This window comes from Budorcas taxicolor, chromosome 4, assembly GCF_023091745.1.
Source record: "Budorcas taxicolor isolate Tak-1 chromosome 4, Takin1.1, whole genome shotgun sequence".
NCBI classification, from domain to species: domain Eukaryota; kingdom Metazoa; phylum Chordata; class Mammalia; order Artiodactyla; family Bovidae; genus Budorcas; species Budorcas taxicolor.
Window position 1 is genome coordinate 110,148,759 of NC_068913.1, and position 17,206 is coordinate 110,165,964.

The window sequence follows — 17,206 nt, forward strand, 5'->3', positions numbered from 1 at the left end:
GTAAACTATGGAATTGTTTTGAAGTTGCAATAATACCTCAATAAATGTTAAATATTAGCTAGTACATTAACAGCAATTATTATTACTATTATTATTATCAATCATAGAGAGCTATACTTACAAATGAAAATGTTTCACACTACTTAGAAATGATGGGATGGAAAACTAAATGAGAATTTCAACTATCAATAAGAAAATTTGACATCTACCCTCCACAACCCAACAGAGGGTGAATAAGGAATGTGTGTGTTAGTTGCTCAGTTGTGTCTGACTCTTTGCCACCCATGGGCTGTAGCCCACCAGGCTCCTTTGTCCATGGAATTCTCCAGGCGAGAATACTAGAGTAGGTTGCCATTTCCTTCTCCAGGGCATCTTCTCCACTGAGGGATCAAACCCAAGTCTCTTGTATTGCAGGCAGATTCTTTACCATCTCCGTCACCAGGAAATATGCTCACTCATATATTTACTTGCCCTATATTTCGCCGTGGAGAAGGACATGGCAACCCACCCCAGTATTCGTCCCTGGAGAATTCCATGGACAGAGGAACCTGACTGTAGTCCATGGGGTTGCAAAGAGTTGGACAGGACTGAGAGACTAACATATTGCCCTGATTGTTTATTTATTTATTTTTTACCTTTGTGAAGTAAATGATAGTCTTTATAATGTTAAGAAAGGCCTCTCCTACTTCTGCCTTGTTGAGAGTTTTATAATGAATCAGTGTTGGATTTTAAGAAATGCTTCCTGTGCATGGGTTGATCTGATCATGTGCATGGCGTTTCCTTACATTTTCATGGGATAGATAACTTAATCGACTTCTAAATGTTGAAATAATCCTACATGCTTGAAGTAAATCTCAACTTTGTTGTACAAGTTTTTTATTGTTGGATCCCATTGGCTGATATATTTTTGAAATCTAGTTTTAGTTTTCCTTTCATGTAAGAGCTTCATCTGATACTGTTATTAAGATAATGCTGGCTTCATAGATTGAATTAGAATGTGTTACCCTTGCTTCCATTTGGATAAGATTCTGGAGGTATGCTATTACTTTTTCATTAATTGTCTGATAGAATTCACGAGTGAAATCAATTGGACCTACTACTTTCTATTTTGGAAGGTTATTAATTATTGATTCCATTGTGTCCTGAAAACATATTTTCTATGGCTTATGGTCTTTTAATTAGTGTGATCTGTCCTATTCAACAGTCCATATGAGCCTTAAAAATATGTATATTTTGCTATTGCAAGAGAGAGAATTCTTTCATTGTAAGTGACATCAATTGATTAATAATGCTTTTTAGGTCAATTTTATCCTTATTAGTTTTATGCCTATTTGGCATACCAATTACCCCCCCCCCCCAAAAAAAAAGACACAATTAAGAAAATATACACTAATAGTGGATCTATCTGTCTCCTTCCAATTCTGTTTTTCTTTTTATTTTGTGAAATTCTGTTGTCAGGTGCATAGTAATTTAGGATTTTTCTTGGAGAATTGCCCTTTTTATTGCTATTTTACATTCTTTCTTATCTCTAATGATCAGCTTCATCTAAATTTTTGTTGGGAAATGATTTAGCTACTCACGATTTCTGTTTATAATTGTTATCAGGGTGTATTTTTCTCCTTCCCTTTACTTTTATGTGATCCCTTACTTTGAAAGTGTCCTACTTATAGACTATGCTGTTTTTAAATTCTAAATGAAATGACAAAAGCTGATTGAGTCTATGTTTAGTGAAGCGAGTTGTATAGTATAGTGTGCATCCTCAGTGGTGTCCAACTCTTTGCAACCCTCCGGACTATAGCCACTCAGGCTCCTCTGTGCATGGAACTTTCCAGGCAAGGATACTAGAGTGGGCTGCCATTTCCTACTCCAGGGGATCTTCCTGACCCAGGGATCAAACCGGTGTCTCCTGCATTGACAGGTGGATTCTTTACCTCTGTACCTCCTTGGAAACCCAAATTCACTTTGTAGTGCATTGAGTTATATGAGTTGTTTATATATTTTAAATGTTAACCCCTTGTCAGATACAATTTGCAAATATTTTCACCCATTTAATAGGTTGTCTTTTCATTTTGTTGACATTTCCTTTGCTGTCCAGAGTGTTTTTGTTTGTTTGTTTTCTCTAGTTTGATGTGTCCCATTGTCTATTTTTGCTTTCATTGTCTTTGGTTTTGTTGTCATAAGCAAAAAAACACCCCAAACACTGATGTCACAGAACTTTGTTTTCTTTTATAAGTTTAATGATTTCTGGTTTTACATAGTTTTAATCTATATTAGATTAATTTTTGTGTAGGCTATAAGTTATCGGTACAACTTTATTCTTTTACTTGTATTTGTCCAGTTTTCTTAGCATCATTTATTGAAGAGGCTGTCATTTTTCCATTGTATATTCTTGGCTCTTTTGTTGTAAATTAATTGACCAGTTTATACATGGGTTTATTTTTATTTCTCAAGATTGCTTTGGCTATTTTCAATTTCTGTGTCCCATACAAATCTTAGGATTGTTCTATTTTTGTGAAAAATGCTATTGGAATTTAGATAGAGTTTCCATTGAATCTGTAGATTGCTTTGCATAGTGGACATTTCAACAATATTAACTCTTCCAATTCATGAGTATGCCTTTCCATATGTCTGTGTCTTCTGTTTATTTCATTAATGTCCTATAGCATTCAGTGTACAGGACTTCCACCTCCTTGGTTAAGTTTGTTCCTAGGTATTTTATTCTTTTTTTAATGAAATTTTAAATAGGACTGTTTTCTTAAATTCTTACTTTTCTTTCCTTGATAGTATATAGAAACACATCAGAATTTTGTATATTGATTTTGTGTCCTTCAGTGTTACTATTTTTTATTATTTCTAATAGTTTTTTTTTTTTGATGGAGTCTTTAGGATTTTCTATGCATGAAATCATGTCACCTGCAAATAGTGACAATTTAATTTCTTTCTTATTTGGAAAGCTTTTAATTTGTCTTTCTTGCTGAATTGCTCTGGCTAACACTTCCAATACAATGTTGAATAAGAGTGTCAAGAGTAGGCATCTTTGTTCATCATTAGAAACACACTAAGCTTTCTGAATCCGGATGTATTTCCTTCATCAAGGTGGGGAAGTTTTCAGCTTCTCTTTCTCCAGGTAAGTTTTCTGTCCTGCTCTCTATTTTGTTTCCTTCTGTGATGGGGACGTTAGTGCACTTGATGTTGCTCCATAAGTCCCTTAAGTTATTGTCAACATTTTTAATTCTTTATTTTTCTTCCTTGACTGGGTGGGTTCTCTGATGTGTCTTCAAGTTAACAGATCTATTCTGCTGCTGTTCTAGTCTGCCGTTGCTCTCCTCTACTGTATTATTCAGCTCTGTGACTCTTATTGGCACTTTCTTAGATTTTCTTTCTCTTCCTTGAAATTCTCACTTGTGTATACATTCTTCTCCTATGTATGGTGAACACTGTTAAACAACCACTATTTTGAATTCTTTATCAGGTAAATTTCTTTTGTCCTCTTTATTAAGGTATTTTACTGATGTGTTATTTTACCCTTTCATTTAGAACATCTTTTGTTTCCTCATTTCCCTTTTACTTTCTGTATTAGTTTCTGTGCATTAAACATCCACTTCTCTGAGACTTGGAGTGGTCTCATGTAAGAGACATATCTTATTCTTTCCATAACTCTTTGAGGTTGTCTCTCAAATCTTTGTAACTGTCCAAGTAGCCTGGTATATTGTGTGACTCAAAGTTGTTGGAGGTGTGGCGACAATTGTTGGTGTTCCCAAGGGGAAGATCTGAGTAGCTAGATTAGGTTGATTAAAAGCTGCTGCCTGAGGTTCTGGCTTCTAAAGTTTGAACAGTTCAATTCAGTTAGCTATGGTGTTGTGGGTCTCATGGATGCAAGGCCTGTTGGATTTCAAAGCTTGATGCTTTAGGGGTTCATCTCCCAGGTGTAGGTCTTAAAAGTTGGACTGTCAGATGAGTTCAAACTCTACTCCTCAGTGAGAAACTTAGGGATTTGAGTTCCCTCCCAGTTGTGGGTTTCCAGGTGACTCAGTGTTAAAGAACCTGCCTGCTAATGCACGAAATTCAGGAGATGTAGGTTAAGTCTCTGGGTTGGGAAGATAACCCTGGAGTAGGAAACAGCAACCCATTCCAGCATTCTTTCCTAGGAAAGAATGGACAGAAAAGTGGGCTGTAGTCCATGAGGTCACAGAAAGAGTTGGACATAACTGAGCACTCACTGGAGTAAGCGTGCCAGGTGTGGAGTGTATAGTGACATCGTGACTCAGCCTCTCCTACTTACTTCAAAGTGAGTTTTCTCTTGTTCAGCCAATGTGTAGGAGTTACTAGGCAGGTTTCTTCCCAGAATAAGTTATTCCGTATGTAGTTATAGATTTGGTTACATCCATGGGAAGAGGTGAGTTTTAGGGTCCTCCTAAGGTGTCATGTTGAACCTGAACTTCTCATTGAATTTTCACTGCAATTAAAGGTTCCATTCCATATTCAGATACCTGAAACATATATTTTATGTTTACAATGTACTGGCCATTCTGCTAAATAGTAGTGTGTTAAAGATGAAATCAGCATAGAATTTATCCTCGGGAATTTCAAAGTCTCTACTTTGGAACTACATAAAAGACAAAAAACTGGAATGAAGTAAGACCCAGGAACCTAAAAAGTAGGGTGCTGTAAAATATAAAAATGTCAGTTCCCAAAAGAAAGAATGAGTCTTATCCAGCTTCTGCCAGTAGGTAGTAGTACATGGTCAATAGGAGCACAGGTTAGAGAGTTCAAATCCCAGTTCCCCCTATCACTAGCTTTACTAACCTTGGTTACGTTACTTACCATTTCTAAAGATTTAAAAGCACTTCACACACATCACTTTGCCCTGCATCTATTATTTTATCTCTATCATTTCTCTTTTAATTACTTAATATGTCACTGACCTTGCTGAAATGAAATTACATTTCTTTTGTATAAACAAGTTATTATGGCATAGACGCTCACTCGCAACCTGTGACAAATTCACTTTTGAGTCAAATGAGACTAGTGAACACAAACTCCTATCCATGTGTCCTGGACAAGTCTCCAGGTCCTTACCTTCTCCTTGTCCTAGTAGCTGGCCTTGATGGTGAGTACCTTCAGCATATTGATGCTTTACTAGCGTATAAGCATATTGATACTTATTTTCCTGTTGGTGGTGATCTCTTCTGATGCCCTCATTCTGACTCAGGGAGGGTATATTCTTTTACATAATTATACATAGTTTAGCTTGAGTTCAGGCTGTGACTTTTAGAAAGCTTTCCTCATGCTTTGAGATTGAGAAAAATTCAGATGTAGAGCAATATAAAACTTCTGTTAGAATTACTTACTTTTAGGGTCCATAGGTCCAAACATGATGTCAGAGTTCTTAGCTTCTTACTATATGGTCCACTTTAGTCCCCACCATTAGCCTTCTCCAGGTATCTTCACAATTTCTATTTCAGATATAATAATGACCAGACCCTAAAATATGCATGCAAAATGTTACTGTCTCATTTCAAAACTCAGTTTATTCTCTGATCCTTCACAGTTAATATTGGGATTTTTTTCCTTCATGAATGTACAACTTCTTTCCCAGAGAATACCCCTCCTGCCAATATGTTCCATAGAATTAATTTCCTGTAGTATTGAAGTGCATTTCTGAAAACCTGAGTTATCTAGTATTAAATCATATAATAATACATATTAGACATAAATAATCCAGTTCAGGAAGTTTCAAACTGACACCAGATATTGTTTTACAGTCTTTCAACACTCCCATTAATAGAAGGTTAAAAAAGCACAGTATTTACCTGCATATCTGCATTGGCCTGAGGGATGCAAAATGTTTGGACAAGGCACACATATACAACACTTTTATAAAACAAACACTTTGGGGATATAACATATTTACAGGGAAATTCCTTAAATTTGCTGTAGCATTTTTATGACAAATGCATTCACATGTGAAATTATCAGAGAGAACTAGTAAAAGATTACTCTGAAGAATATGACCCTCATATAATTCCCTACCAACAGGTTTAGTACCTGTTCATTAACAGGTACTAAACTATACAGGTAAAAGTCTAAGGTACAATAAAGAGATGTTCCCTATACAGAAGGGTTCTTCGTACAGACATTAAATTTCACTCATTATACTAAAAGTGGGGATAATTAAAAACCTCTAAGTAAAATTTCTATTCTCTATGAGTAGAATTTAAAAATCAGTTCACATCAGCACAGTACAATGTCACAGACCGATTGATTTATGTTCTCAATGTTGCCCTTTGCTCCGAATATTGCTGGGTTTCCTGAGCTCCAGTTCCGTTTCTAATCCCTTTTATATATAATCGCTTATCACCTAATAAAAGACATAATGTTAGGTATAGCTCAACTGTACTTCCATCTCCACTAGCTTTGTTCGTAGGCATTTTTCCTAAGGCCCCTTTGACTTCACACTGTAGGATGCCTGGCTCTAGGTTTGTGACCACACCATGGTGGTTATCCCAGTCATTAAGAACTTTTTATATATAGTTCTCTGTATATTCTTGCCACCCCTTCTTAATCTGCTTCTGTGAGGTCCTTACCATTTCTGTCCTTTATTGTGTCCATCCTTACATGAAATGTTCCTGTGATATCCTCAATTTTCTTGAAGTGATCTCTAGTCTTTCCTGTTCTGTTGTTTTTTCTCCATTTCTTTTCATCATTCACTGAAGAAGGTCTTCTTATCTCTCCTTGCTTTCTCTGAAACTCTGCATTAAGTTGGATATGTCTTTCCCTTTCTCCCTTTTACGTTGCTTCTCTTCTGTCCTCAACTATCTGTAAATCTTACTCAAACAACCGCTTTGCCTCCTTGCATTTTTTTTCCCCTTGGGGATAGTTTTGGTCACTGCGTCCTGTGCAATGTTACAAACCTCTATCCATGTATCTTCAGGCGCTCTATCAGATCTAATCCGTTGAATCTATTTGTAACTTCCACCATATAATCTTACAAGATTTGATTTAGGTCATACCTGAGTGGCCTAGTGGTTTTCCCTACTTTCTTCAATTTAAGCCCGAATTGTGCAATAAGGAATTCATGATCTGAGCGAGAGTCAGCTCCAGGTCTTGTTTTTGGTTACCATATAGACCTTCTCCATCTTTGGCTGCAAAGAACATAATCAATCTGATTTTGGTATTAACAATTCGGTAATGTCCATGTGTAAGGTCATCTCCTGTGTTGTTGGAAAAGGGTGTTTTTTATGACCCGTGTATTCTCTTGGCAAAGCTCTGTTAGGCTTTGCCCGCCTTCATTTTGTACTCCAGGACTAAATTTTCCTGTTATTCCAGGTATCTCTTAACTTCCTAATTTTGCATTCCGATCCCCTATGATAAAAAGGACACCTTTTTTTGGTCCTAGTTCTAAAAGGTCTTGTAGGTCTTCATAATATTAGTCAACTTCAGCTTCTTCAGCATTAGTGGTTGGGGCATAGACTTGGATTACTGTGATGTGAAAGGTTTACCTTGGAAACCAATGAGATCATTCTGTCATTTTTGAGATTGCACCCATTCTCAAAAGAGTACTGCATTTCAGATGGTTTTCTTGCGTATGAGGACTACCCTGTTTCTTTCAAAGGATTCTTGACCTCAGTAGTATATAAAGTGGTCACATGAATTAAATCCACCATCCCCTTCCCTTTCAGTTCACTGATCCCTAAAATGTTGACATTCACTTTTCCCATCTCCTGCTTGATGTGCAATTTACCTTGGCTCACAGACATAGCATTCCAGGTTCCTACTCATTATTGTTCTTTATAGCATTGAACTTTACTTCCCCCACCAGACACATCCACAACAGAAAATCTTTTCTGTTCTGGCCCAGCCACTTCATTCTTTCTAAAGCTATTAGTAATAGCCCTCCTTCTTCCCCAGTAGCATATTGGACACCTTCCAATCTGGGGGGTCCATCTTCCAGTGTCATAAACTTTTTGCCTTTTCACACTGTTCATGGGGTTCTTGAACCAAGAATATTGGAATAGTTTGCTTTTTCCTCTCTCAGTGAATCACGCTTTCTCAGAACTCTTCACTGTGACATGTACATCTTGGGTGGCCCTGAAGGGCATGGATCATAGCTTTATTGAGTTATGCAAGGTCCTTTGCCATGAAAAGACTGTGATCCATGAAAGGGGTCCCATTATTACCCTATACCAAGCCTAGCAACAATACCTAGCTGCTGTTTAGTGGCTAAATCATCTGTGACTCTTTGTGACCCCATGGACTATAGCCCCCCAGGCTCCTCTGTCCATGGGATTTCCAAGATAAGAATACTGGAGTGGTTAGCCATATCCTTCTCTAGAGGATATTCCTGACCTAGGGATTGAATACATGTGTCCTGAATTGCAGGCAGATTCTTTACAACTTAACTACCTGAAAAGTCTGATAGCAACATTTAACATTACAAGAAAGTCAAATTAGAAAATAATTATCTTTGTGAACATACACACAAAAACCTTTTACAAATTAGCAAGTCGATTTCAGTATATTCTATAAATGCTATATATAAAATTCCGTGTACATATCCCTGGGATGAAAATTTGGTTTAGCTGTTGGAAATTAACAGTACTACACAAAAAATTAGAAATAGTATATGATCATTGTAATACATGAAGAAAAAACATTTGAAAAATTTAATAAAATCATAATTTTAACATCTTATTGAATTAGGAATAGAATGCTATTATCAGCATCTGTTATATCTATGGAAAATCCATGTCTAACATTAAACTTTATGATAAATATTAAATTTTTTGTCTAAAACAGGAAGGAGACTACTATACCCCCTTTCACCACTTTCATTCCATATTGTACTGAAAACCTTGAGGACAATAAGAAAGAGATACAAAAGGCTAAATTTTAGAAGAAAATGGAAAATTCTTGTTGTTGGAGGATGATGTGATTGTGTATGTAGCCAGCCCTATGAAATCTACATGAAATCATTTTTATGGGTTAAATTGTGTCCCTTAAAAGTCATATGTTGAAGTCTTAACCCCAAAAACCTCAGAATGTGACTTATGTAGAAATAGGGTCAGTGCAGATGTAACTAGTCCAGATGAGATCATAACTAGACTGATGTCATTATAAAAAGGGAAATTTGGACACATTCATTCATTTAGAAAGAATACTACATGAAATTGGAGTTTTACTGCCATCAAGACAAGGATCCTCCAGAAGCTAGGGGAAAGGCCTATAATAGATCTTCCCCTAATATCTTCAGAGGGACCATGGCCCTGCCAATAGCTCACTGTTGGATACCTACTCGCTAGAACTGGGAACAATATATTTTTGCTGTTGAAGCCATTCAGTTTATGATACTTTATTACAGCAGTACTAGCAACTAATACAAACATAACTCCTATAACAAACAAACGCATTTAGTTTGTGGAAACAAAGTCATATAAACAACTTATATGTATTCCTATAGGCCAACAACAAATAATTGGAAAATAAAAGTTAAAGTGGCTCACACGATAAAGAGTCTACCTTCAATGCAGGAGACCTGGGGTCAATCCCTGGGTTGGGACTATTCCATGGAGAAGAGAATGGCAACCCATTCCAGTATTCCTCCCTGGAGAATCCCATGGACAGAGGAGCCTGGCAGGCTACAGTCCATGGGGTCTCATTGGCATCAAAAATATCAATTAAATTCAATAAAAGATGTAGAAAAACTATACCTGAAACTAACAAAACATTGTTGAGCTAAATTTAGAAGACCCATATAAGTGGAGTTATATACCATCTATAAATTTTTCAAGACTAGACACAATGTTGTCAAGATATTCATTTTCCCTAAAAGGGTATATGAATCCAATGCCATCCAAATCAAAATTCAGCATCTTTTTGAAAAAATTGTCAGCCTGTTTCTAAAATTTACATAAAAATGAAAAGGATCTCAAGTAGAAAAAATAGTATTTTAAAAGAGCAACAAAGATTTAAGATCAACACTACTTTATGCTAAGATTTTCTAAAAAGCTCCAGTAATTGAGATAATATATAATGAAAAGATAAAAGATAGAAAAATATCCAGAAAAGATGTTCCAGAAATAGACCCATTACAACTCAGAAAAACCAAACAAAAAACTTACTCAGTTGGTATATTCTCAGCTTATGTCAATGGTTCCCCAAAAATATTTCCCATAGAACATTACTCTGTAGGATGCAAATATATTCTAACAAGATTTTTTTTTTTAACTCCATGAGCAAATAGCTTTGAGAGACTGGGATAAAACAAAAAACTAACAACATATGTGTCCTTACCACAGGGGTTCAGAAGGATTTCAATGTGTAAAAATGCAATTAAAATCTCTAAAAGTAGTGCAGAGATTCCTAAATTTATTTGGCATTTGAAATATATTTTGTCAGTAAATCCCACGAGAATATTTCCAAGGAAAATATTTAGCTGGACAATAGGCTAGAGCTATTATATTTACATTGCCTGGAAAAGGACAGACTGTTCAATAAATGGCACAGGAAAAACTGGATATCCATATACAAATAAAATAATAATAATAAAATTGGACCCTCATTTTATGCCATATACAAAAATCAATTCAAAATACATTAAATATTTAAAGTAGGACCTAAAACTATAAAATTCCTAGAAGAGAGCATAAAGAAATATTCTTGACACTGATTTTGGTAAAAAAATTTTTGGATATGACACCAAAAGCACAGGCAACAAAAGCAAAAATAAATGTTGCTGTTTAGTCACTAAGTCACAGAAAATCCTATGGACAGAGGAGCCTGGAGGACTACCATCTATGGGGGTCACAAAGAACTGGACACAACTGAACTGACTGAGCATGCAGTACCCCATCTTTACCCATTCGTCTGTTGATGGACATTGAGGTTGCCTCCATGTACTGGCTTTTGTAAATAGTGCTACAATGAACATTTATGTACATGTATCTATTCAAATTATGGTTTTCTCCACATGCATGCCCAGGAATGGGATTGCTGGGTCATATGGTAGTTCCATTTTTTTTTTTTTCTATTTTTAGCTTTTTAAGGAAAATCTGTGCTGTTCTGCAAGGAGAGAAGGCAATATTGCCATTTGCAATGACATGGATAGACCTAATTGTCATACTGAGTGAAGTAAGTCAGACAGACAAAGACAAAGATACATTATTACTTATGAAAAGTGAAAGAGTTAGTCGCTCAGTCATGTCCAGCTCATTTTGACTCCATTGACCCCACCAGCCTCCTCTGTCCATGGGTTTTCCCAGGCAAGAATACTGGAGTGTTTTGCTGCTCCCCTCTCCAGGCGATCTTCCCAACCCAGAGGTTGAACCCAGGTCTCCCAGATTGCATGCATATTCTTTACCATCTGAACCACCAGGGAAGCCTATAAACCATTATTACTTATATGTGGAATTTCAAGAAAATGGTACAAATGAGCCTATTTTAAAAACAGAAATACAATCACAGATGTTGAAAACAAACTTATGGTTACCAAGGGTAAAAGGGTGGGCAGGAGGAAGAAATTAATTGTGAGCTTGAAATTGACATATACACACTGCTCCATATAAAATAGATAACTAATAAGAACTTAGTGTACAGCACAGGGAACTCTGTTCAATACTTTGTAATGACCTGTATGGGAAAAAAGTCTAAAAAAGAGTCTTTACATCATTGTAAGTCAATTATACGTCCATGAAAAGTAAATTCAAAATTTAAAAGGCAATTTAAGGATTGGGAGGAAATCTTTTCAAACCACATTTCTGATTATATTTCACTCAGTCATTTCTGACTATAGCCTGCTCGGCTCATCTATCCATGGGATTTCCCAGGCAAGAATACTGAAGTGGGTTGCAGGGATTAAACTCTGGTCTCCTGAATTGCTGGGAGATTCTTTACTGTCTGAGCCACCAGGAAAGCCCATATATCTTATTAGAGATTATCCAAAGTATCTAAGGTGTCTATACAATTCAATACCAATAATCAAACAACTCGATTTTTTTCAAATGGACCAAGGACATGGATATACATTTTTTTTTCAAGATAAAAAAACCTAAAGATATTGGTGTTTTGACTATGCTTTTGCTACCAGAGCAGTGCTTAAAAAAAAAACAAGCAAAATGTCCTCTACAATCTTCTGGTAAATAAAACCAAACCACTGAGATGTACTGAAATGTATTGCATAGGCATCAATTAACACAGGCACCTATGTTAATAAGTGATATCGGAGATTTTTGTTATTCTTTAAAATTTAATTGACTTTTCCATATTTGTTTATTTAGATAAAAAATAATGTGATAGCATAAAATGTTAGCCTAAAATTGTTCATCCATCTATGAATTGGCACATGATTTTATCTTTACTGATTTATTAAATTTATGGTACTTATAACTTGTTTTATGTTTATTTATGCATATCTCTTGTTTCCTTCATGATATATGAGCTCATTGAGGGCAAACAAAGATACTCTGTTCAACTTTATAGCTTTTTAAAGATTCTAGAAAATTTTGCAAATAGAATAGTCAATTAGTAAACATATGTTGAATTCAAATAAGCAACTTCTTATAAAGCAAGCATATGCAACATTTCTGATACAATATGTCTAGACCTTTAAATGATAAAAACAACAGAAAATCCCAAATAAATTCACAATACTTTACCATTTAGATATAATAATTACTTAAATGTTTATACTCATTAGATTAGCATTTATTATGATTTGATTTTGAATGAGTATTAAATACTTACAAAATCAATTTTATCATTTAATATAATTATTTTAAAAGTTAATTTATTCTTGGAACATCTTATAGCCCTTCAGAAAGGACTTCAACTTGGAATACTAGTATAATAACACTGAAAACAGTACAAGAAATTTTAAAATAGTTTCTTCTAAGTTAACTGTTTTCTGAAGTTAAATGATGAGGAAAATCATTTCCCTGTTCCAATTCTAGCTTTGTATTATATATTGTGTGACATCCAACGGTTTATGTTAATTCAATAATGTTGATTTGCATACATCAATTTGATTTATGAAATGTTTGAATGTCAGAAAATTTAAAGTCAGCAAGTAACAAATAATCTTTCTAATTTACTAGTACTATAAATTATATTTTGAGTGTAGATTTGTATATATTTTAGATATCTCAAGGAGAGGATTTCATAACTAATATATCTAATTTTATAAAACGTTATTGAAAAATTATACATATCAAGTGAAAATTACATATTTTTTCTTATCAAGACACTGCAGCTTAAATCAAACAGAGGTGATAAAATAACAAAACCCTAAAGACAAAGATAAGAACCCAGTCCTTTAGAGTTAACATTCTATCCATTTATGAAAAAAAAAAAAAGTAATGTCCTATTCAAAAGATAATGTTCTGGTGGTATATGAAAGAAGTTTATGAAAACACTTTGTGTAACAGTCTGTATAAATTAGATATTTTGCTATATGTTGCATGGAAGTGAAATGAAGTGAAAGTTGCTCAGTCGTGTCTGACTCTTTGTGACCCCATGGACTATAGAGTCCATGGAATTCTCCAGGCCATAATACTACAGTGGGTAGCCTCTCCTTTCTCCAGGGGATCTTCCCAACCCAGGGATAGAACCCAGGTCTCCCACATTGCATGTGGATTCTTTACCAGCTGAGCCAATTTTGCATGGAGAGTTAAGGAATTTGCCTAATGACAAATAACTTATCACATACATTGTATATTTCCTAAACCTTTATTTAGTTAACAAACCAAATAATAGTTATAATTACTATTTTCACAACTAAACAAATTTTCAAATTCTAACTTCTAAACGTATTATGAATATTAATAATGCCATTAATACATTAGACTTAATAAAGTGATGTTAGGTTCATCATTTGTGCCTATGAATATTGCTAGAAGAAAATCAGATTATACTGTGGCGATAAAAGGAAAAAGCACATCAATGGATATTTTCTTTAACTGTAAAATTCATTGTAATGAAGGGAAAATCATCTTGCCATAAATTATTACATTTTATCTAATGGAGATGCCAAGATTTGCATTCTGTTAAATATTATATTATTTATTCTGCTTTAATACCCCATTACATTTTTATTTAATTGACATTAATACATATAGGTAATTGCTATTGAATAGTGTCTTATGTTCAATTTCCAAATTAGATTTTAATTAACATCTGCATTTGACAAAAAATTCAATAAGAACAAGATGGTGGATTAGAAGGACATGCGCTCATCAACCATTCAATATCACAGTAATCCAAATCTATGCGCCAACCTCTAATGCTGAAGAAGCTAAAGCTGAACCATTCTATGAAGACTTACAGGACCTTCTATAACTAATACCCCAAAAAAGATGTCCTTTTCATTGTAGGGGACTGGAATGATATAGTAGGAAGTCAAGAGATACCTGGAGGAACAGTCAAATTTGGCCTTGGAGTAAAAAATGAAGCAGGTCAAAGGCTAAGAGAGTATTGACAAGAGAACACACTGGTCATAGTAAACACCCTCTTCCAACAACACAAGAGAAGACTCGACACATGGACATCACCAGATGGTCAATACCGAAATCAGGCCGATTATATTCTTTGTAGCCAAAGATGGAGAAGCTCTACATAGTAAGCAAAAAAATAAGATCGGAAGCTGACTGTAGCTCAGATTATGAGCTCCTTATTGCCAAATTCAGACTTACATTGAAGAAAGTAGGGAAACCCACTAGATGATTCAGGTATGATCTAAATCAAATCCCTTACAACTATACAGTGGAAGTGACAAACAGATTCAAGAGATTAGATCTGATGGATAGAGTGCCTGAAGAACTACGGATGGAGGTTTGTGACACTGTACAGGAAGCAGTGATCAAGTCCATCGCCAAGAAAATGAAATGCGTAAAGGCAAAATGGTTTTCTGAGGCAGCCTTACAAATAGCTGTGAAAAGAAGAGAAGCTAAGAGAGTGTTGACAAGAGAACACACTGGTCATAACAAACACCCTCTTCCAACAACACAAGAGAAGACTTGACACATGGACTTCACCAGATGGTCAACACCAAAATCAAACTGATCATATTCTTTGTAGCCAAAGATGGAGAAGCTCTAGACAGTCACCAAAAAAAAAAAAAAAAAAAAGACCGGAAGTTGATTGTGGCTCAGATCATGGGCCTTACGAAGCATCACTATGAACAAAGCTGGTGGAGGTGATAGAATTCGAGGTGAGCTATTTCAAATCCTAAAAGGTGATGCTGTGAAAGTGCTGCACTCAATATGCCAGCAAATTTGGAAAATTCAGCAGCAGCCACAAAATGGGAAAATGTCAGTTTTCATTCCAATCCCAAAGGAATGCAAAGGAGAAAAAAAAAGGTAGACCCATTTGAATGCAGAGTTCCAAAGAATTGCAAGGAGAGAAAAGAAAGCTTTCAAAAGTGATCAATGCAAAGAAATAAAGGAAAATAATAGAATGGAAAACACTAGATCTCTCTTCAAGAAAATTAGAGATACCAAGGGAACATTTCATGCAAAGATGGGCACAATAAAGACAGAAATGGTATGGACCTAAAAGAGGCAGAAGATATTAAGGAGAGGTAGAAAGAATATACGGAAGAACTGTACAAAAAAAGATCTTCATGACCCAGATAATCACAGTGGTGTGATCACTCACCTAGAGCTAGAAATCCTGGAATGGGAAGTCAAGTGGGCCTTAGGAAGCATCATTATGAATAAAGCTGGTGGAGGTGATAGAATTCCAGATGAGCTATTTCAAATCCTAAAAGATTATGCTGTGAAAGTGCTGCACTCAATATGCCAGCGAATTTCGAAAACTCAGCAGCGGCCACAAAACGGTAAAAGGTCAGTTTTCATTCCAATCCCAAAGGAAGGCAATGCCAAAGAATGCTCAAACTACCGCACAATTGCACTCATCTCAAATTCTAGCAAAGTAATATTCAAAATACACCAAGGCAGGCTTCAACAATACATGAACCATGAACTTCCAGACATTCAAACATTCAAGCTAGTTTTAGAAAAGGCAGAGGAACCAGAGATCAAGTTGCCAACATCCTCTGGATCATCAAAAAAGCAAGAGAATTCTAGAAAAACATCTACTTCTGCTTTATTGACTATGCCAAAGCCTTTGACTGTGTGAATCACAAGATTGTGGAAAATTCTTAAAGAGATGGGAATACCAGACCACCTGATCTGCCTCCTGAGAAATCTATATGCAGGTCAAGAAGCAAAATTTATAACATAACATGGAACCACTGACTGTTTCCAAATCGTGAAAGGAGTATGTCAAGCCTGTATATTGTCACTCTGCTTATTTAACCTACATGCAGTGTACATAATGTGAAATGCTGGGTTGGATGAAGCTCAAGCTGGAATCAAGATTGCCGGGAAAACATCAATAACCTCAGATATGCAGATGACACCACCCTTAAGGCAGAAAGTGAAGAGGAGTTAAAAAGTCTCTTGATGAAAGTGAAAGAGGAGAGTGAAAAAGTTGGTTGAAAGCTCAACATTCAGAAAACTAACATCATGGTATCCAGTCACATCACTTTATGACGATTAGATGGGGAAACAGTGCAAACAGTGAAAGACTTTAGGGACTCTGAAATCACTGCAGATGGTGACTGCAGCCATGGAATTAAAAAATGCTTGCTCCTTGGAAGAAAAGCTATGACCAACCTAGACAGTATATTGAAAAGCACTGCCATTACTTTGCCAACAAAGGTCCATATATTCAAAGGTGTGGTTTTTCTAGGAGTCATGTATGGATGGGAGAGTTAGACTATAGAGGAAGCTGAGCGCTGAAGAATTGATGCTTTTGAATGTGATGCTGCAGAAGACTCTTGAGAGTACCTTGAATGCAAGGAGATCCAAAGAGTCCATTCTAAAGGAAATCAGTCCTGAATATTCTTTGGAAGGATTTGTTGAAGCTGAAAATCCAATACTTTGGCCACCTGATGTGAAGAAATGACTCATTGGAAAAGTCCCTGATGCTGGGAATAATTGAAGGCAGGAGGAGAAGGGGTTGACAGAGGATGAGATGGTTGGAAGGCATCATCAACTCAATAGGCATGAGTTTCAGCAAGCTCTGGGACTTGGTGATAGACAGGGAAGCCTGGCGTGCTGCAATCCATAGGGTTGCAAAGAGTCAGACACCACTGAGCAACTGAACTTGATAAGAAATCACACTCATATACTACTAAAACAGGTGGGAT